Source organism: Mastigoproctus giganteus, chromosome 2 (genome assembly GCF_048544385.1).
Source record: "Mastigoproctus giganteus isolate SK-2022 chromosome 2, ASM4854438v1, whole genome shotgun sequence".
NCBI classification, from domain to species: Eukaryota; Metazoa; Arthropoda; class Arachnida; order Uropygi; family Thelyphonidae; genus Mastigoproctus; species Mastigoproctus giganteus.
The window spans coordinates 242,761,148-242,785,420 of record NC_143576.1 but is presented as its reverse complement, the minus strand read 5'-3'; the positions used below and the strand labels follow the sequence as shown (position 1 = coordinate 242,785,420).

At 35.5% G+C, this 24,273-nt stretch overlaps 1 protein-coding gene across 2 annotated transcripts in view; it reads right to left on the bottom strand.

Annotated features, from left to right (window-relative positions):
• The window catches only part of LOC150090325 (uncharacterized), a 97,772-nt gene that overhangs the window by 51,932 nt on the left and 21,567 nt on the right, over positions 1-24,273 (bottom strand). The window contains exon 1 of one of the 2 annotated variants that reach the window (XM_090389802.1): positions 17,330-17,680. The exons of the other annotated variant lie outside the window; for it this stretch is intronic. The gene's annotated coding sequence lies outside the window, so the exon portion shown is untranslated. Of the gene's footprint in view, positions 1-17,329; positions 17,681-24,273 lie in introns of those variants that run through there. 2 annotated transcript variants of the gene reach the window in all.

The window sequence follows — 24,273 nt, the reverse complement described above, 5'->3', positions numbered from 1 at the left end:
TACTGTTTCCCTGTTATGCAGTCTCCACAAAGAGTATCACTGCATTTGACAAACCTAGCGAGTAAATAAAATGGTAATGACAAACAGTTTAACCACTGTCGTGGTCACTGAAATGAATTTTATAGAAAAAAAAGTTGGGAAGGAGATACACAGTAGGAGTTGTAAGCTTATACCACAGATAAATGCAAAAACATTTTCCCTGAGTTTGACAGACCAAAAAGCAACTTTTAAGTATACAACAAAATTTATTTGATTTTCTGTATATACATTATACATTAATTTTGTGATTGAATCACATCCATCTTTAAACACACTAGACCCGTTTTGGGATGAGGATATCCTGAATGTTATTTTACACTGTATCGTGTTTGCGGGATTTAGAATGGGTTAGTTAGAATAAGTGCTGAGGTAACTTTGGCCACAAAACACGCTCTACTGTATATAAATTAATGTATATACAGTATGTCTTTGGCATCAACCTCCAACTGAAGTAGCTCTGCAACCTTTACAATCTTATCTGTAACCTCTTTATATGATTCGTCTTTTTCAAACCCTTCGAAGCTTTTTACGTGCCATGGGCATATTTTCTTCCATGTGCCATTTAAACAACTTTTAGTAATTTCTGCCCAGGCCTTATTAATTTTTAAGATGGCGTGGTAAATATTGTAAGATTTCCAAGTCTCTTAACGTAAAATTTTTCTCATCGTCTACCACAGACAATGCCTGAGCAAATCTTGTGAGTAAATAGTCTGCTTTTAAATTCGAAATAATACCCTGATCCATAGGTTGGATGAATGATGTTGTGTTTGGCGGTAGAAATACGAATCTCACGTTCGAATTGAAATCATCTAGATGCGAGGGATGTCCAGGAGCATTATCTAATAGAAGCAAAATCTTGAAAGGAACGTCGTTGTCTTTACAATATTTTTCAACCTTGGGAATGAAGCAGCATTTAAATCAATCCTCAACGAGCGATATTGTTATTCATGCTCTCTGGTTTGAACAGAAAATGCCCTTAAATGCACGAGGATTTCCAGAATGGTACACAAGCATTATGAATGCAGTGTACACAGAATGGTGCGCTGCATTAGCCCCAAGAAAGAGCGTGGCCCTATCTTTTGACGTAATGAAACCTGTCAATGTATTTTCCTCTTTGGCAATGTATTTTTGATCCTGCATTTTTTTCCAATATAGAGCAGCTCGTAAATGTTAAAAATTTGCTGCGTTGAATAGCCGCCTTCATCAATAATTTTTTCAAACATCACAAAATTTCTCTGCAGCTGCAGAATCGGCACTGGCAACTTCACTGCATACTTTAATGTTGGGGAAACCAGCACAATGCTTGAACCTATTAAACCACCTGCTGCTTGCCATGAACTTGGGTTGGGGTTCGCCTTACTTATCCTTAATATCTTCATAAATACCCCTTGCTTTTGCTTGAATGATCACTCAGGGGCACTCGCTTCTGAATCTGATTTTCCATCCACATTATTAACAGCTGTTTCATCTTCGATATAGCAACTGACCACTGTTGATCTTAAGTGCATTGATATTTTTATATGTTCTTTTATACGTGCACTGTCCTTTAAAATAGTATTCAATGTTGAAGCAGCGAGAACTAATTCCCTTGCAATAGATGACAAACTTTGTCCTGCTTCATGCTTCTAATTAATCAATTTTGTTTCGTTTCCTGGGCACTACCACCACTTGCACTTTCCATTGGTCACTTTCCCTTCATCATTGTAATACGTAAATAGGAATGAAGAAAAGTTTCTGCAAATATGTTTTTTATATGATTGAAGATTTCAGTGAAGGCACATTTCACCATAATAGTGCAAAAACCCACACAATTGCAGTTATCAGTAGTATCACAAATGCAATAAGATCAGAGCTTACTACCCATTTATAATAGATTGCGCTAACAGAAAAGCCCAATAAACAGGAAAGTGCAAATTGTTTTTATTGTTTTATGGTAGTGACCTCCAGAAACATGCTTTAGAAAAATATCACAAAGGCATTCAAAGTTGATTCTTATAATGGATAGCGAAATTTTCAACTTCCACGGACTTGGAACGAATTACAAAAAAAAAAAAAAAAAAAAAAACCCCACAAAAAAACAAAGTGTTATTGGGGGTTTACATTACGATATTTTCATGATACCTACATTTATTCCTACGGGCATGCAAAATACGTTTCTGCGATTTTTTTTTTAAAATTTGCACTGGCCGGAAAAAACTTATATGAAGTCAAATTTCCGTAAGTTGAGTATTACGTATGTTGGGGAGTTCCTGTACTGTCATTATTTTAGCATTAAAAAATAAATATTTCCTTTTTTTTCCTATTTAGTTTTCTTATATTGTCTTATTACAGTGAAAGATATTATGGATAGTGAAGGAGGAGCTAGCAGGAAAAAGACTATATTAAAACCTGAAAATGCCACTTTAGAAAGTGCACTTTATTTGTGGTTTCTTCAGAAAATTATCCAACATGGTTTACCTTTTCTTTTGTTAGAATTAATAATTTCCATATTAAATGGAATAAACTCATACGGAGGCACCCCTTCTCTTGTAAACATTATTACAAGAGTATAGAATGTCATGTGCTCAGCTATGGTGGTCATGCAAGGTGAAAACAGCACAGGCAACAATTAGCTGTTGGAAGTAGAGGCTTATCATAATTATAAAATAGGATATTTTTTCCGGTTACCTAACTAAACAACACTTATCTGTTATTCAACACTTTGTAATCTTATATTTCTGTTCACTGACATTTTTTTTGGGAGGGGGGGGGGTTTGTAAAATCTAAAACAGTAAAAAAAAGATAAGCGTTAATCAATAACAAAACACAGCACACAGAAATTGCAACTAATATGATATGTGCAAGTGAGATATGGAGTAAAAAGATTCTAAACAGAGTTTTTACAGAATTTTATTTTACCGTACTGCAGTTTTCTTTGTCTTTTAAAAGGAAACAGAAATTTTTACCAACTGAATCAAAGATTGAGATTTTAAATAGACTTTCCTTTCAAAGGGAGAAAGCAGGTCTTCGTTAGCAAAATATTACTAGGTTAGGAAGTCAACCATAACGGACATTAAAAACAAGGAAAAAATTTTAAAGTTTGCATCGAAACTTGATTCAGATGGCGCAAAAAAAAAAAAAAAAAAAAAACTATGAGAACAGCTAATGACTTGAAGATGTTGTTTATTTGTAGTTCACACAGAGACTAAGTTTAGGAGAAGCCATATCTGAATCTTTGTTGTGTGAAAAGGCGATGGACAAACAAAAATTAGGCTAAGACTTTAAAGCCAGTGTTTTTATTTCTAAACTTACTAAACTTTTTTTTTAGTCTCCAGAATAGTATTTTTGATTCAAAAATCCAAACAAATTGAAGTAAGAACTACCCTCGGTCCCAATTAGTTCGGATTATCAATGCTCTACTGTATTTTAAATATAATTATTATTATTATCTGATGTTTTATTAATTTTACAAGATTTTACGGGATACAGACCATGAAGAAAACTGGAGACCCTTGACCCATCGTATCTATAAATTGCATATATTCAATAGCCCATTTTGCCACGCATGATGAAAAACTTAAGGATCAACACAGGATAATAATAATAAAATAAACAACTTATACTGATTAACTTAATCACAGCACTAAAGCCCTGCTAGCTAAGAAGCCATTGTTCACGATTATTGTAAGGAAGTACAAGTAAAATGAACTTAACTGAAGCAGAACTACAGACAGAAAATCTCCTCTCTCTCCCCTCCTCCATCTTGACCTAGCATCCAGCAATTCCCACCTCTTAAAAAAAATGAAAAAATACATGTAGTGATAAATGCTTTGCCCACAATCACACTAAAGGAAGCCATTACCGTAGACATGAACAGCTCAACACCAATTTTTCTAATGCAAAGTTAAACTGGTGGCATGTAGGGATTTTATCCTGCTGTTGCATTCACTAGACTATTACTGAACAGAAAGTGTTTTTATAATATATACTTTACTGCAAATAAACAATTGCCCCTCTTTAAAATAAAGCTGTTAACTTATTTCAAATTCTCTTGAATGATTGCAGTATGGCAACTGCTGAATAAAATCTGGACATAAAGGATATCTATAAAGATATCCTTTATGTCCAGATAGCATGTAATCCCAATTCAAACATGTCATGTGTTGTGTTGCTATTCAGAGCAAATATTATGTAGACAAGCACATTTCCCTCATCAAAGTAGTTTTTAGTAAGCTGCAGCATGCACTGAAGATGAATGAGAGAACAGCAAGACTTTTGTTTTGTCCTACAGTTGCATTCACAGTGGGCTATTACTGAATGGAAAGTGTGCTTGTCAACATGGCATCTATTAATTAAGATTATTAAATGTGCCTCAAAAAGCATTTATTCATGTAGAGCCAGTAATCAAAAATCAATTCTAATAACATTTCTGGGAAAGAGAGACATCCAAATGGCACCTCCTGGGCAACTGCTGTTGCCCAGAAGGTGCCATTTGGGTATCCCTTAGGTGGGTCAACAAACAACAGATGACACTAGGGGGTGGACAAACTGTTGTTTGTCCACCCCTAGAGAAGACTATTGTTGCTTATTTTGGTATCTGCAGAGAATAAGTAACAATGGTCTTCGCCATAGGTGAAGTGTTACATATTCAAGGAAGTGCAATACCATAGCAACTCGTTGTGAAGGTATTCACAATATGAGATATAATTAAAATGATGCATTAAAACTACCTTGGTAGTAAAAATGTGTGCATGTATTAATCCATGCATAAGTAAACTCCTCCATACTCTGAGGCTTTAGCCAACAAATATCTCTTAGATATGTTTTTATTTTTTTAGATGTGTTTTTAACCACCATAATGGTCTACACCAGGGCTTCTTAAACTTTTTTCATTCACGACCCCATTTATGATTGCGAGTTTCTTGGCGACCCCATATAAATATAAAAGAAAGATAAATTAATATTTTTTGATGATTTATTTATTAGGTAACAATATACATATACATATGAAAATATATAGTTTTAGAATTCGTTTTGAAACATACAAAAATCTAAAATTAAAAATTGCACAAAAAATTGTAAAATTATATTTATTATAGTTACAAAAATTATATGCCCTATTTTTCATCAAAATTGCATTTTTTGCAATAACATAAATAAAAGGGGATTCTGACCGTCTTAGTTCGCTCGAATATATTCGAACGCAGTCGTTGAGTGGTAAGTATTAAATTAAAATTAAAGTAAAAAATTTAATGAGATGGATGTGCCTGTTTTTTATTGCATAACAAATTAAATCTTGGTGGAATGTTTGACACTGCTGGACGTAAGACCTCTTCAACATTTTTTAGCGCTGAACGATACTGGGATTTAATATGTGTTAAAGCTGAGAAAGTAACTTCACATAAATATGTGGTGTTGAATGGCAGAAGTACATTTAACGCCATATCAGCGATTGTGGGAAATTCAGTTCTAGTTCCGATCCAGAATTCAGTCAAGGACTTTTTTTTGAAATTGTAGTTTTAAGTTTGAGTCACTCGAAAGCTCAGCAAATTCCTCTTGAGCTTTAAGTGGCAGGTGATCAATCTCACTTAAGCCAATCCAAAACGGCTTTTGAATTCAAACTATTTTTTGGAAATCAATATTTAATATAAAATATGTACGGAACTGTGTTTCTAGCGCTTTTAAGTGATTTACAATAAGTTTTGCAATAAAAGTTTTACATTTTCTTTTTTCTCGATTATAAAATTGTCGACACTGGAACGAATTTTTTTCTACCCTACTTTTCCAAATGTTGATCTTTTTGATAAAACTTTCAATTTTATCATTCGAAGTAAATATATCGCAATTTTTTCCTTGGAGAGACAAGTTGAGATCGTTTAATTTCGCAAAGTTCACATTTTCGTTCGGTTAAAAATATTTCGATCTCGTCCTTTAATAGCAATAATCTTCTTAAACTTTGACCTCTTGACAACCATCTTACTTCAGCATGTAATAATAAAGTTGGGTAGTTGGAATCCGTATCCTTACAGAGATTTGAAAATAAGCGGCTGTTAAGGGCATGGCTCTTAATAAAATTTATAATCTTAACAGCATCCTGAAGCACATCGTTCAATTCTGGTGCTAATTTTTTTGCTGCAAGGGCCTCTCGGTGAATAAGGCAGTGAGTAAAAGTTATATGATCATAATGAGCAGCTTGAAAAAATGATTTAAAACCAAAATTTTTGCCGGTCATCGCTCTTGCACCATCTGTGCATATTCCACAGCAATTTTTCCATTCTAAACCTTCAGTTTTTAAAAATTCGTCAACTTTACAATATATGTCTTTCCCTATAGTATGGTCTTCCATAGGACGACAAAATAACAATTCTTCCTCCACGCTTTCTTTATAAACGTACCTGACATATACTAACAACTGAGCCAATTTAGTAATATCAGTTGTTTCGTCCAACTGAATTGAAAATTTTGGGCTTTCTTTAATTCTTGTAATAAGTTGCACTAATTGGTCCTTGTTAATATCAGAAATTCTATTCGAGACAGTGTCATTCGACAAAGGAATTTTTCGAATATCATCGCCATATTTACTTCCATGTAGTATTTCTACCATTTTAATAGCAGCAGGTAATACAAGATCTTCTCCAATGGTGAACGGCTTTTTATTTTTAGCAATACAGTATGAAACTTCATATGACGCTAGTAAACATTTTTCACTAACGGTTATAAATTTTTCAAAGGATTTTTTTTCTTTATTTAAAGATTTATACAGTCTTTCAAAATATTCTTTTGGTTTATTGACATACGAAACATGCTTTGATTCAAGATGTCTTTTTAATTTTGATGGTTTCATACTCTCCGGAGCCAATATTCATTGCAGATCAAACAAAGAGGTTGTTCATTACCCTTACAATTTTGAAATGTAAAGCCAAATTGAAGAAAAGACTCATCATATTTTCTTTTTCGCACATAAGATGCCTGTTTTTCAATATTTTGTCCTGCCTGAGAAGAGTTTGTAGCATTATTATCTGCGTCATTGCTATTCTTATTTAAGTTCAGCCATTTATCCATGGCCAAAATTTATTTTGATCCTAAAATACAATAAATATATAAAAATAACATATTGCATATAATAATTGATTTATTAATTACCGAATAAATAAAAAAAACTAAAATCTCGTTACGGCGGAACACTGACAATTGACTACACTAGTTCACATTACAGTCAGTGTTATTGAATCATAGTCTCGCTGCACGTGTGCGTGCGCATTCCTCCCTTTGTTTGTGTGCAGGTGTGTGAGTGTGACTCTGCACAAATACACATCTAGATGTTATAAAATCGTGTATTTAAATATTTGACATTAAAATCTATCGCGACCCCAGAATTTTGCTACGCAACCCCAAATGGGGTCGCGACCCATAGTTTAAGAAGGCCTGGTCTACACCAATTGCTTTCCCATGAGGTAGAAAATTTGCTGGTAAATTCAGGTTAAATGTATAAACATTTCTTGAAGTACTAGCATTTATACACTGTAAAACAACAAAACTTTAAATAATATACATGAATGAACAATATATATTTTACTCAAATACCAATGGAAAAAAAGTTGTTGTAAATACAACCATCTAAAAGAAGTTTAATGTTTGGTGAATATGTTAATTAACCTAATTTACCAATTGCAGAACTAAAATTTATCAATGAGCCAATCCATTCAAGAATGACAGCAGATAATCAATGACCTAACAAATTTCATGTGGTTTGTGTATGGTAAAAACTTTTATGACACTTAGGGTAAAATCTCTACCTAGCATTGAATCCACTGCATCGGTGAATGGCTAACTTAAGAATTAAATCTGCAATATACAGGCAACCTCCGTATAACATGGTTTTACTCTAACGTGATTGAAAAATTGCGCCAATTCTTGCACAACATGGTATTTTTGAGCTTTTATGTAGGGGAAACCCTGCTATTATGTTGGATGTAATTTTTCAACATTCCCATTCTTTTTTGTGAATCTCCACTGTTGACTCACTAGTTGTTATGCAAAAAGAATCATTGGTAAATCCCCATATTTTATTTTGTTGGGAAATCCCCATGTTCGGTTTTGTGCTATTGAACTTGTGCTTGTTTGAGACGATAAAAAAATGTGACTTCAAAGCATGCAGTTCGTGACTTTTAAGGTTAGTTTGGTTTTTATTTGATCATTTATAAATTTTTCTGGGTATGTATTACAAAACTTTGTTCTTAAAAACCATATTGGAATGATTTATTTGTTGTGAATTAAATTCCAGCCCTAAATTATGCCTAAGGAACTTTGGCATAATTTGGGTAACTGCTGATTTATTTCAAGAATGGTTTCCAAATTGTTTTGTGCCAGCCAGTTGTGGAAAACTATTTCAAGCAGAAAAATATAAATTTCAAAGTTTTATTACTATTGGATAATGTGCCAGGCCATCTAAAAGATTTAAGTCATCCAAAATGTTGTTCCTACCACCTAATACAACTTCTTTAACTCAGCCATTAGATCAAGGCATATCTACCTTTAATACTTGTTACATCAAAAAATCATTACAATGGATTTTGGAAATATTTCTCAATTGTGGAGTATCGAAATCGTAGCTTAATCGCTCAAAGAAGTAACACCGCCAACATTAAATGTGTGTTGGCAAAATGTATGACCAGAATCAGTTCATTCAGGAAATATATAGTTGAACCGGCAGAGAACAGAATCGGTGCAATAGTAGAACTTGCTAAGTCGGGTAGGAGGGGAAGGTATTGATGATACAACTACTGAAGATGTTCAAGAATTACTGGTAGAAAAAGAGGCTGGTGAAGTGGATTTGGTGGAAATGGCATTGGAGGTAAACCAAATCGATTCAGGGGATGATAGCACAGATGAAAATTCTGAAGTTCCAAATTTTACACTAAAAAGCATACAGGAAGGCATCAACTTAGCCGAGCAATTAGAATCTTATTTTTTTAATGCAGACCCTTCGACTGAAAGGAGCACAAAGTTCAAAAGGGAGCTTCAAATATGCTTAGCTCCATACCATGAGATTTCCAATGATTTTTCGAACAAAAGATATGCTGCAACAGAGAAAATGTTCTCGTTTTATTGTGCTTAGCAGCAATGAAGAGAAAGAAAATTAAATTAATGTACATCATCTGACATATATGTATCACAGTTTGTAAGACGTTTGTTCAGTTATTACTATTTTTAATAAAAATTAAGTTTCCGATAGTTACAAGAAAAAAATACTGGTGTAATTTTGTTAGCTTTTGGAATGTAGCCCCCCCCCCCCTTTTTGTACTGGTCCCTTGTCCCGTATAATGCAGTTTTACACATTAGATTTTATATGAACCAAACTACCGTTGTTATACAAGTGTTACCTGTTCACGATAAAAACCTTCTTGGAAAGACTTGTGCATCATCAACTGAATATTACAAAAATATAAACAAAGCTTTTTGAAAAACTGGGATCTCCCTTCTTCAGTGCACATCTGACTGCATGAAGGACTGCATCTTTTATGTTTCACTTGAATTAAGTAAGACTAAACTCAGACCTAATAGTAGGCCTCAAATAGCCGTGCTGGACTACAAAAACTCACCAACAACCTTTTGTGGTCCAAATTTATGGCATCCAGTTTCTGCTGTATTTAGCAAATGATAATTTTAAATATGAGAATAATGGCCATACTTTCTCTATTTTAAGTAAAGTGACTTTCTTGTTAAATACCAAGTTTTCTTTTACCAACTATGCCAATCAGTACAACTGCAATAAGGAAATATACAAGATCAGACACAAACAGTTACAATTTTCTCCATGACAACATAATCAATTGAACACTATATGGCACATTAGTCACAATCAATAGTCCGGGTATGGCATCTACCCATTGCACCTATTTTAATCTCTAGTCCAAGCAGCAAATGTAATATCATCGCTATATAAAACAAAAATGCTAATACATCAAGGATAATGCACCACTATCCACTATCTATAAAATCCAGCATCAGAATGGAATGGCATATACACAGATGAAATTTTGAGGAAAAGGAAACGCCATATGAAGGAGTCCTTCATATTTTATTTTATATTATTATTTTAGGTCAAAAAAAAAAGGGGGGGGGCCACTGGAAAACTCTCTGATGCCTATGTTAAAACTTCAGTTAAAACTATTGTATCTGTGGATGTTCTAACTGTTTTGCTTCCTTGCGCAAAATCCTAGATTTCAGAAAAGGCACAAGGCACCTTGGATTTTATATAAGTGCAATACCATTTCAGAAAACTCAAACTATATCAGGACATGCTGTTGTTGCTATTTGGCTTTTAGGAGCATTAGCAACTAAGGCCATATTGCTCAGGGGATATGTGGTGGTCATTCCCTGACCTTTCCGCATCATCCGTATTTGGTGGTCACGGGCTCGAACCCTGGTCTAATCAAGAAGCGTGTGCTATGCACTGCTGATCCTGCTCACCTGGCTACGGAGGCGCCCTTCAGGACATGCAAACAATGACAGAAATCACATTCACATTAACAGGAGAACCTGGTTTCCCAAAAGCTTTATGATTACATTTTAACAGTATTTGGTTGGAGCCATATTCAGTAGGTTGTGTTCCAAAGTTCATTTATAAGTCAGCCTGAATATGGTTAAAACATGGCCATTATTTGGGTTTATCAACTACAAAGGGAAGGGCAAACACCTTATGAGGATGATGATTATATCAAGGAAATTCACTTACATTTATTCCAATAAAATTCTGGAATAAATTTCACCATAATGTCAATCTAAATTACTTTGTGGGTAATTTAGATTGACATTATGGTAAAATTTAAGGAGAAGTTGTAACAGCATCTTCTGGCAGTGGGAAGGTGCATGTGCATTTATTGGAATAAATGTGCATGTTCACTTATCATTAGTTATAATTTCTGCCACCCACTAAGAGTAGTCCTGAAAGTCCCAAACTTACAAAGAGGTTGTGTTCCAAAAATTTGTTCATTATGATGGTTCAAAACCGGGAATGATTTTTCCCAGTGAAACCACAAGCATTATTGGCGAAGGTAAAGAAAGCCAACACGAGAACCGTGGGAAACTTCGGTAAACTTATACTGGGCAAACTCGTTTCCCACCACCGTAGTTTCTCCCTGCATTCTCGGTAAACAGATAGTGCATGTTATTGGTAGTGGCAGTAGAAATCGATAACGATGTACTGATTAGTTTTTTTCTCATTATTAAAAGCAGATTATTGGAGTTCATGAGGTAATGCCTTCAAGGCTGAAATTTACTTATGGGTACACCCTCCATACTGCCTCAGTCTATGGGTGTTTATCTCCCCTTCCCACCGTTCTAAAATAGGAAAACGACTTCTACAGATGGTGCATGTTATCGGTAGTGGCAGTAGAAGCCATTTTCCTATCTGGTTGAAACAGCGGGAAGGGGGGGGATAAACACCCTAAGACTGAGGCAGTCTGGAGGGTGCACCTATAAGTAAATTTCAGCGCACTCATGAACTCCAATAATCTGCTTTTAATAATGAGAAAAAGCTAATCAGTACATTGTTACTGACTTCTACTGCCATTACCGATAACACACACCATCTGCTTACCGAGAATGCAGGGAGAAACTGTGGTAGCAGGAACCAAGTTTGCCCGGTATAAGTTTTCTCCTAGCTTTTTTTTTTTTTTTTTATGAAAACCCCAAACACGAAAAGTATCAAAACCTATAGTACTTAGTACCGTGCATGGGTTGAAGGAGAAGTATTGGGGGAGGGGGATGCCGGAGACTTTGCTCTAGAGACTAAACATGGGTTTCACCACTTCAAGCCTCCAATAAGCAAAGTGGTGATATTTCACCGGTTGACGAAAGTCATCTACCACTGTGAAACTGCATTATTAATAAAAATATTTTGTAACTGAACAATTATTCATATGAAGAAATCAGTGATAATGCATCACCCTAGTGAGTCTCACCTGTGTCTTTGTTTTCCCAAATTGTATGGACCAATGAGGTGATGAAGGAATAAGTCAGAGCATTTCAGAACCTTTTTTTCTGTTTTCAATTTCATATATCACTACCTTTGCCTCAGTAATGAAGTATATTACTATTTATTTCATAATGCATACCATTCATAAGACTGGACTGCAGTTTTGCTGCTAGGTGACACTGCTGGGAAAGTAGGCACCATAACTGAACTTGGCAACTCAGTGACGAGAAATGTCAACATCTCATATGTAAGGTGTGACAACAAAGCTCCCAGACCAGTGCAATCAAAAGAACACAACCTGAAGTGAAATAGCTCACAAATGGGTTTATTTTTATTCAAAGTAATCACTGCCTGATTGAATAAACGTATTACACTGTTCTAAAATTTTCTGAAAGGAGTCAGCAAAGGCTTCCAAAGAGATGATGTTCAGTTCAGCACTTAAGTTTTTCTGTCCTCAACATCCTGAAATCTCTTTCCTTTGGGAAATTTTCACCTTGAGAAAGAGAAAGAAGTCTGCTGGTGCTAGATTGACAGAGTAGGGTAGATGATTGTTCTGCCAGAAATGGCTTTACAACAAGTGCAGAATAAGCGGGGACATTGTTGTGCAACAACAACCAGCCACCTTTATATCAAAATTGTCGCTTCACCCAGGAAATGCACTTCAACAGTCTTTGAAACACCTGTATATAAAATGAAGCATTAGTCTCCCTTTCAGGTACAAATTCCTCGTGAATCACAGTTTGTTGAAAAAGTGATCAGCATTGTCCTGATCCTGGATTTCTGTAAATGAAACCTTTTAGACCATGGTGATGATTTTGAAGTCTACTGCATGCTCTGATGCTTCGTCTCTAGATTATTGACAATGACAATACATTTGAGAAAATTAGAAATGTCTCGACAAGTCTGGATGAATTCTTCGCATGACACTCTTTATTGCTTTTGCTCACCTATGAGGCTGTGTTAGTGCAAATTTTGCACAGTCCTTCCTTTACTCTAAATCTTCATGCAGAATTTGATGAATCATCTCATTATTCATATCCAACTTATCAGCTTTCACTCTGAGAGTTAAATGATGATCTCTTGCCACAACTGCCCACTTTTGCAACTGTCTTCATTTGGAGAGGGTGATGGAAGCCCACTTCTTGGGTCATCATGATCATCCTTACATCAGTCTTTGACCCATTTATACAATTGAAACACACCAGCTGTAGGTGGTAGATGACCTTCATCAACCGGTGAAATACCACCACTTTGCTTATTGGAGGCTTGAAGTGGTGAAACCCACGTTTAGTTTCTAGAGCAAAGTTTCCGGCATCCCCCTCTCCCCATACTTCTCCTTCAATCCATGCACGGCACTAAGTACTATAGGTTTTGATACCTTTCGTGTTTGGGGTTTTCATAAAAAAAAAAAAAAAAAGTACAAATTAACATTTCATCACCATAAATGGTTGTTAACATTCATTCTTGTTCCATTCATTACAAAATAGTGTTATGGAATGTTAACACTACTAACAAAACTGATTGTTACTTGCAACCTATTTGCCTACTGGACAATCTCTGTACCACCATTTCTTGGAGGAAGTTTGAACATACCACTTCTGTTTATTTTTAAATTTATCAAACATGACCACGACAGCACCAGTCCAGGAAGTTTATTGGCACACCTAGTATTGTGGATATTCCTTGTCACTGATTCAGTAGGTCACTCAATTATGGTGCCTATATACCCAATAACAAGACACCACCTAATTATAACCACAGTAGGAATGGCATAGATTTTAAATAGCAATATACTTCTCCACCATAGCAGCATACTTTTTAAAGTGTGTAGTGTAATACCAAGGAACTCATGTTGAAGCACCTGCATAATATGAGACTTGTGTACTCAATAGAAAACTTAATGTGCTCAATGCTACATACAAACTTAAGGTTAGCCCTACTTTTACAATTAACAAATCACTTCAACTTTACAAACACCACATAGCATGACATTTTGTGCTTCTTTGCTGTTTAAACCTACGTTTTAATACCGTTGGAAAACAATACTTTGTACGTTTTCAGATAAATATAGTATATATAATTTTGTGTGAAGCTTGGAAAAAGTGATCAGAGACATTAAGAATGTTATGGAACTATGGTCCAGAAGCAATGAACAGGGCAACAGTATTCAGGTGATAGAAACATCTTAAAGGTGGGAGGCCAAGCACTGTGTCACTATTGAGAAAACTGATTTCTAAACAAGGATGAAAGACTGTCATGCAATTTGTCTGCCAATTTTAATTTGAAAGGGTTCATCACACCAAGAGAGTGGAGTTAAATGAGCTAAGTGTGAACAAGATTGGCTCCTGAAGATCTCAGTGATGACCAAAAATAAACATACATAGAAGACTGACAGGCAGATGTAATCTTGTTCAACAAAATACTGATTTTTTTATTATCCAAAATCACCTATGATAAGTCTTAGATTACACACACTGACTCAGAATCACTGGCAGTCAAGTGTTTAAAAACTTTTGCATTGCATCTTTGCCTGGAAAAGTGATATCGATACTGTTTTTGATTCTAGAGGCATGATGATCCTGTGTTAACTGTTAATTAATTAATGATTAGCTTATTCACTATCCAGAAATCCAAGAAGCAGGCAATCTACAAGTTCATGGAGAAAAGGATAGCCTGTGGACAGTGAGTCTAGTTGACCAATCAAATTTGGTCACCATAATCATTGGACCTGGTCAAATGGAGCGACCACATAACTCAATTCTTCAAGAGACAGTGAAGTGGCAGACTTCTGCTGGAACAGTACCTATTATGACTTAGCTAATCTCACTAAAGTGTCGCTATGCAAAGAGGAGGGCCATCAACACCTTGGTCGATAAGAAAATAATGGGAAGTGACTCTATTCCCACCTTTTGTATAAAAATCGCCTCCTACTTCATCAGTGAGCTGCTGCCAGAGCTGTACAACAGAATTCTACAACAGGGAGTTGTCCCAGTCACTTGGCTGAATTACAGAGTCTTCCCAGTTCCAAAAGTGCAAAACTCCAACTCAAATACTGACCAATTTCTATTTCCTCACCTCTTCTCAAATGCCTAGAAATGCATTTTCAAAGCGGTCACCAATCAGATCCTCTCCCAGCAACCTCAGCATGCACACTCACAAAGATCACCAATAACATGTCTACAGGCTCTAAACTTGAAAACCCTTCAGGCTGGGAACAAAGCTCTGTTCTTCATGTTGTCTTCCTGGATCTGAAAGCTGCCTTTGACTCAGTAAAGATTAATCCTCTCATGTGCCTCCTGGAAAACTACTTCAGTTTCACAGGTAATCTCACTAAGCTCATCAGAAGTATACTCACCAAGAGATTTCTCACCTTTCAGCAAGGGAATTGCTGCATCACCACAAGCAGGTGGAAGTCTGCATACCCCAAGGTGGATGTCTGTCTGCAGTGCTATTTTCAGCGACATTTCTACTGCTAATGAATGAGATACCGGTAGTTATGGCATATGCCAACAATGTCGTATGAGGTCTCCGTAGCCGAGTGGGCAGGAGCGGGAGTGCAGTAGCACACGCTCTTTGAGTAGACCGGGGTTCAAGCCCCTGACTGCTGAATGCGGTCGATCTGCCAACCCGCACTGGACCAGCGTGGCAGATTATGGTCCATTTCCCTCAACATGAATTGTTGAGGAGGCTTCCATCCTGCAGTGGGTTGATAATGGCTGCACTTTACTTTTTTTTTATCTATCAAGCCCTGCTAACACCTCACCAGACCTGGCAAAGAATCTATTATGTAAATCAATTCTAATTTTTAGTTCTGCTTTTATGCTTTTAAAATACTAGAGCCATTAATAAAACTTGTATTAGTCACAGATTAAATATATAACAACCACTGCTTACCTGAGACACCAGAATTTTAATTACATAAGGCACAACTACATTATAGTTTGCAAGTGTGTGTGTGTGTGTGTGTGTGTGTGCGTGCGTGAGTGAGTGCGCAAGTTGGCATATATACGCATGCAGAGGTTATTTATTTACTTGGACGAAACACCATCTGACTTTAAGAACAAGTTTCTTTCAATTTGACAGAAGAAAAACCGGATATTTTTGCCGAGCAACCTCTACCAGCAGCTGACTAATTCAGCCAGTGAGAATAAATCCCAAAAATATCCATGCCCCACCCAACCCAAACCGACTCAATTCTGTGATTTTTTTAATTCGGTTCATTAAAGTCGAGTCAAGCTGGCAAGGAAAGTGTTAATTTCTGGGCATTTGTTCACTCAAAAGCTACCATAGCTGATGGTGGCTTTTGATTTCAAGCACGAGAGTATAATTTTCAGTATGTGCTTTTGAGTTAACCATGTTTCTAGCCTACATAACCGTCAAATACAGTGATGTTCTTGTATTATCTAGCTTGTGAACTCCTCTGACCCTATGGGGCATCCAAGAATATTAACAGAAAATTTATTTACTTTGAAAAGGTAATCATTTTCAAGCTTCAGGATGCCTCAGATGTGGAATACAGTGAGTAGTCTTAATACTTGAAAGCACATCTCATAAATTCTATTAAGTTGTTTAGATTGAATAACTTCATATTCACTGAACAATCTAAGCAATTTTTAGACTGGTATTTGTAAAATAGATACAGCGACTTCATCCATTTGTATTTGGCCATGAAAAATAAATAAACAAAACAAATATGTAAATAAATTCAAACATTGTTCATTTGCACACACTGTTTAAAGGTTTTACTATAATAAAATAATTTCTAAGTTTTAATCATACATACAGATGTCCATAAGTTGAGGACTTAACTGTACAAAAATTTTCCTGAGATTTCCAACAGAACTGTAATCGGATTAGCTTTAAAATTACCAAGGCACTGCTTCTAAAATTAATCTTACTAGTATCAGTATTAAAATGACAGATGTTATATAAGCTATGCAAGGTGCATAGCTTATATAGCATCTCCCATAACTTTTGTATTTTTTTAAAATTACATATGTAGTTGATAACTGTACTACACCACTATCAAAGCCAAGCAAGAGCCAATCAAAAGGCAAAAATATGCTAGCTTGATTCTAAGTGATTTAAATTATGAATTAACTATGTTCAGCTGTCTACATCACAATGAGTCAGGTGGTCAGTGCTGATAGTCCAACAAATGTGCAGATTCCCTTTCCACTCTATATTCCTAACTTTCATTATAGTTTTTTCAAGAAAAATTCATTTGTACACATATACACTCACACAAACTTTTATCCACATGTTCCAAGATATTTTCTAAAGGATACAATGATTAAATGCTTCTTATGTCAAAACAGATTACTAACTTACCTTTTATTCATAAGATGTCGCAACATACTGGCAGAGATGTAACAACTTAAAATGAACATCTTCAGGCTCTGGGATTCTTCGCACAGTAGGGCTTGCATATGTCCATCCGGTTTTTGATGTGTAGAGATGAAATATTGACCATGTGCACGTGTAGATGTGTTTATTATGTTTAAGTGAAAAGTTTCAATAGCCAGTATTACCTCGGCAACATGAAGAACTGATAGAATTCAAGGTATGTTAACAGCTGTAAAATGTCTGAGTTTCTTTTACAGAGTAGTCACATCAAGGTGTACTTGAATATTCACACTGGTACTTGTATTATCGATATTTTCATTAAATATACAGTTTATGGAAAATGCAACCATATGAATAGTATATAGTGTAACAAAGTAATTCTTGCAACTTATTTAGAGTGAAAACTTGAAATTTCAAATTACAAAAAAAAAAAAAAAAAAAAATACTCTTTTGACATTTAGCTACAATAAAAGATTAGTATAAGTTAATATTTCCTTGTCAAACATTTTAAAGAGAAGACAAGCTATGCTTTGCAGCAAGATTAACTTGTTATAACAGGCTTGTAAATATTTAAAATAGCATAGCAATGAGAGACAAAAGGTATTCATTTAGAATTATCAATAATAAATGATACTTAAGATAATTATAGTTGACTACTCCCATATGGCCAAATCCTGTTAACTTTAAATCTAAACAATCTCCATTTTTTTTTTCCCAATGCACTCAGCATATTATGATGAATCTGAGTGTATCATCCTAATTCACAGATTCTACACATGGAGTAATGCAGGGCGGGAGACAGTAGTGCTCACTGAGAACGCATCATCGGAACATGCTTGACAAGAGAGCCGTCTCCATAGCCAGGTGGGCAGGAGCAGCAGTGCGCAGCACATGCTTCTTGATTAGACCGGGGTTCGAGTCAGTGACCACCAAACACAGAGGATGTGAAAAGGTCAGGGAATGACCACTGCATATCCCCGGAGCAACATGGCCTTAGTTGCTAATGCTCCTAAAAACCAAATAACAAACAAAGCTTGACAAGAGAGAGAGAAAAAAAACACACCACTTTGTTCATTTAACTCAAAAAGAAACAGCATAAGTAATTTTTCAACCAAATATGGACTTATTAGTTCCATTTTCAGTCTTTTTAAAAAAAAAGTGAGGGGCACGTGAAAATTTTATGTGCCCCCCCACACTTTTTTGTTAAGTTTGAAAATTATAATAGAAATTTGAAGGCTTATGGTTTTACAGAAAGCATTATATTATATAAGGGGAGTGAATATAGGGCTTAACGGTACATCTCAACGATAGGTACCCATTATGACATTAGAACTTTTGCATCTTATGCAAGAAAATTTTATTAAGTTACACTGTTTTCCTCAAAGAACACTGTGTTTTGAACAACACGACAAGCAATTTTCAGGATTTTCATTTTTCCCCCTTCATACTATGAACATCAATACATTTTTGTTGTAATTTATTTCATTTCTACAATACATTTTCCCCCATGGATCTGACAGACTCAACCTATACAGTGATGGGAGTTTTTCTCACCTCGTAACTGAAGGGTTAAATGGGTCTAAGTTACCAAATATTTTCACAATTTGCCTAATTTTATATGTGCAAAGACAGTTATAACTAAAGTCATACTGCCAAAAGCACAAAGTAGCTGCCATACATAATCTATTGAAGAAGAAGCAGGATTAGTGACCTAGGAAAAAGAGGGTGAATAAAGATATATTTATATTGTTGACTATGCTCAAAATGAGATCAGAATTGATCTTATGCATTATTTCATTATCATTTTGAAATTTTTTCATTAAATCCTTTTATTTAATTTTCTTATTTTTAATTGTATTAAATTGATTTTTAATTGTGTTAAATTGAGTTTTAATTATTTTTAAACTATTTGTTACTCTAATGTAATTTTTTCGATTTTTTCGTTTTAATTTCTGGAGAGTATCATACGGAAGTGTTCTACGTACTATATTATTCTTATTATTATTTCATTATACATTTGTGATTTCTTTTGTTTAAAATTAATCTAAACAAAACTGTCCTAATCCCGCCTCCTCACTTGAGGACTAACCTGCTAGTGTAGCATTTTGCAAATTTATATAGCTGGGTAGTGGTTTATTTTAGTACCCCTTTTTTGCAGCCCAAAAGTCATTTACTACATATTATCTCTATATTTTAAATAACTATGAAAAGAACTAATGTGCATAATGCATCATTTAGCATCACACAGCAACTTTATATCAGGAACAAAAGAAAACAATTTTATCCTTAAATCTGGTTCATATCAACCACTATTTCTATATTTAGTTTTGAAGAAACCCAAAGGCAACAAACTAGTTTCACACTTATGTCATGACTTGCCACATTCACAAATGTATGATAGTAATAGGATCATATGTATATTTTATAAGGTCCCCATCCCAAAGGCTATTTAGTATACAGGGCTGCAGACCACATGTTGGGAAATGATACTCTAGTAGCATTAGTTGAGGCACACAATGCAAGAAAGCAAGCTTATGCAGCATCAGCCAAAAAAAAAAAAACCCACCCATTTCACTCCAAATATCTGTCTAGCTCAACCTTAAATTTATTTAAGCTATCAAACTTCAACAACAGAGGGAAGTTTGTTCCAGCAATCAACTACCTGCTGGCTAAAGACAAATTTCCACACATCTATTCTACATCCATCTTTCACCAGTTTGAATCTATGCCACTTTAGGTTCGTAATTTGGGCAAGAGGAAGAATCCATCAGCATTATGCTTGCTCAACCCGTTCAAGGCCTTATACACCTCAATCAGATCACCTCACAGGTTGCCTAGTCTCCAGGTGCTGCAATTTGCAGAACTTAAGCCTTTCTTGGTAAGAGCACCCCTTTGTTCCCCTCACCAATCTTGTTGCCCTTCTTTGTACTCTTTCTAGCAACTCTACATCCTTTCAAAAATGAGGTCTCCAGACCTGTACATAGTACTCAAGCTGTGGCCTGACCATTGCCTTGTAACCTTGTCCCTGCTAGCAAAATTCCTATACATCATTGAAAAGACTGCATTTCAATGCTCTGGCAGCTAGTCCACACTGCTCAGCAAACTTCATATCTGACTGCATAATTACCCCAGGTCTTTTACACCCCACTTCCCTGAGTGTAGTACCACACAGTTGCTACGTTTCTCTTGGGTTACTGCTACCCATATGCCAGTATTTTGCATTTGTCAATGTTAAACTTCAGTTGCCACTTCTCAGCTCAATTGCACAACTTATCGAGATCCTGTTGCAGTAGCATACTGTCTTTACTCTCATTAACAACCCTGCCAACTTTTGGACCATCATCTGCAAACTTGGACATAGTATAAACACAAAGTAGTCGTATGTGCAAGTAAAAAAATAATTTAAAAGGCACACTTTAAAATTATATTCTTTATTTTGACACTATCAATATGAGTGGCAGGGAAGGAACAACTACCTCGCTTCCAACGTATAATACATTTTATACACCACTGTTTCTTTACAGATACACTCCCAATTACACTCTATTACAACAATGCAGATCAGAATTTAAGAAAGTACTGGGTACAAGAAAATTTACACTGACATAATTCTAATTGATATCTTAACATTTAAATTTAAAAGGTGGTGGTGAAGTGGATGCAACATCATGCATTCTGTAGAGTTAAGGTATGTGCCCGATCAGTCTTTTGCAGACCTTAGGGTGGATAAAGACGCTTCCACCCATAAAATGTATCAACTTATAAGTGGCCATAGGAGATGCTAAGGGTCCATGCTAATATCTTCTGCTTGTGAATGTTACATGCACAACATCTTTAGCCACCATAAGTCTTATTATAACTGTGATTTCCTGATTGAATACTGCATCCAAAAGTTGGAATAACTTTACAGTTGAATATTATTATATTGTAAATCCAACTGAACAACAACACCACCACATATGTAATGTGACTGCTCAGAGGATTTGGTGTGCCTGGTAAATGCAGTTATTTGTTACATGGATCACATGAACTTAATTCAAAAACATTTTTAACCCTCTACCTGGAGTGCTTGATGTATTCTGTACACAAAACAAAAAAAAAAAAAAAAAAAAGGAAAATTATAAATTTAAATGTGTTACTTATATCAGTGCAAGTTTAAGCATTCCTTCAGTACGATATTCATTTTCAATATCCATCAATTTTTTTTTTTTTTTTTACAAATTGGAAAGTTAGCATTAGTACTGCCATATAATACAAGAAAGCCAACAAGCTTTTGCTGCACTGGCAAAAAAAAAAAAGTAATAAGAAAATACAAATTATACAGTTCCCTGCTCGTGCAGGTAACTATCCAGTTGACCATTGTGCTGGATTTGTTCAAACTGTCAGCCTCAACTACCTGCAGAGGCAACTTGTTCCAGTTACAAACTTGCTGGCTAAAAAAAAGAAAACTTCGTACAATCTAGTGTAAACCTCTTCCCCTGTAATTTAAATGTATGACACCTAGTTCTGAAATTTTATAACAGTGAAAATTCTGCCTTCATTCATTTTATTAACCCCCTCTTAGAGCCTTATAAACCTCAATCAGGTCTCCTCTAAGATGTCGGGTTGACTACATAAACGGAGTCTTTCCTTGTACGCTCACCCTTTTGCTAATCTCACCATGCAAGTTGCTCAACTTTGGACCCTTTCAAGAAGCACAATGTCTTTTCAATGAGTACTCCATACCTGGACACAGCATTACAAATGCTTCCTCACAATTGCCTTATACAGTGGGATTATGCCCTCCCTATCTCTACAGGACGTTTGATAAATAATCAATAGGGCACCATGGACTTTCCTTGCCACCTATTTACACTGCTCAGAAAACATATCTGCCCATACTGTAACTCATAGATTCCTTTCTTCCTGTTTTTAATCCAACCCTGCCAAGTGTAATTTATTTTGGGGTTGCTATTCCTCCAGTGCATTTGCTACATTAACACATACCTGCCACTTTCCTGACCATTCTTCAAGCCTGATCAAGTCATCTTGAAGGAATGCTGCCTTGCAAAGATCATTAGTGACGCTCCCAATCTTTAGATAGTTTGAAAATTTTGACATCATGCCCTTTACCCTTTGTCAATATTGTTTATGAAAATCAGAATAGTAGTCCAAGAATTGATCCTTGGGGGGGGGGGGGGCTCTACTTTTGACATTACACCAATCTTAAGAATATCCACCAATCACAACTCTCTGCCTTCTGCCAAGCAGTCACACTGCAATCAATCTTAGAATCACCGTAATCTCAACATGTTTCAGCTTATACAGTAACCTCTCATGAGGGACTGAGTCAAATGCTTTGCTAAAATCCAAATAAACTGTCGAAATTGTTCCATACATCCAACTCATGAGTAACTGTGTAAAAAAAGTATACATGTTTAGTTAAACATGATTTTCCCTTAACAAAACCATGCTGTGTCCCCTTCAGAATGCAATTTCTTTCTAAATGTCCCCAGATTGTACTCTTAATCATTGCCTCTAAGACTTTCCTCAGTTTTTTTTTATATGAAAACCCCAAACACGAAAGGTATTAGATCCTACAGTACTTAGTACCACGCATGGGTTGAAGGTTGAAAGGCAAAAGAAAAAAATAAAATAAAATAAATAGTGCTGTAAAAAGATTATTATAGCACCACGTATGTCAACATCACCCACTATTACAATATTTTTCCAGATTAATTTGCTTCCTTCTTTTTTTACCTACTCACTACCCCCAGGGAAATTATTTTTCATTTTGGATAAAAAGATTGTTGTTTCTAATGATGTTTTTCGATTTTATTATAAAATATAATGTCAGAATTAAAAATCGATTTTTTTTACATTTCTCTTTTTAAACTATTTCTTGCCTTTCCCCCCTCTCAAAAACTGACTGCTGACATAAAGGTGCCATTTACCTTGCTGTTGTTAGTTTAGCATTAGCAGAGGCACATGTTGCAAGAAAGCAAAGCTTACACAGTATCAGCCAAAAAAAAAAGAAAAAAAACTTTCCCATTTCACCAATCCATTTGTTCCAAAAGTTTGTCCAGTTCTTCCTTGAATTTATTTAAGCTATCAATACCCACAACGACCAATGGAAATTTGTTCCAGCAATCAACCATTCGCTGAAGGCAAATTTCCACACATCTATTCTACTAGTCTTTCCTCAACTTGAATTTATGGCCACCTCAGGTGTGCAATCTGAGCAAGAGGAAGAACCCCATCAGCATTGAGCTTGCTCAAGCCATTCAAAGCCTTATACACTTCAATCAGATCCCCTCACAGGTGCCTAGTCTCAAGATATTGCATTTTCTTTTAACTATAGGTTAAAAATTGCCAGGCGGTAAGTGATTCAACCATTACACCATTTTTTTTTGTGTCATTTATAGTGGATTGTATTAACAATGATGCCTTGCAAAATGAATTCATAACGCTAGACCCTTGTTTAAAATAAAAACCCAATGAACACAAATTCACTTGAATTTTGACCCCTGCACCTTTTTTTGGAATTGGCAATGACATTGTTTACCAGTGGGAGCTTTGAGGGCAATATCCATACACAAACTCATTACTGATTATAAGTTTTGTTAAAAATGCAAAACCCAACAAAACTCAGATGAAACAAGGACTCAATGCAGTCTTAGATCTTCAATAAGAATGGGCGAAAAAAACTTTTTGCTGACTTGCCTAGCAGCCAAATCATCACTCAAAATGCATGAACTAAATGAGACCTCTCCTTAGCAATTTCTTTAATGGCTAACTGTCAATCCAGTGATGTAAATCTCACTGACATTTTGATCATTACAGAACGTTGACGTTTCAAAACATTTCCCTCCCAAAATTTTTGAAACTTTTTTCCTTTCCATAAACTGTAACAAGCATTTCATGTGATTTCATGCCTGACTTTCCAAGTT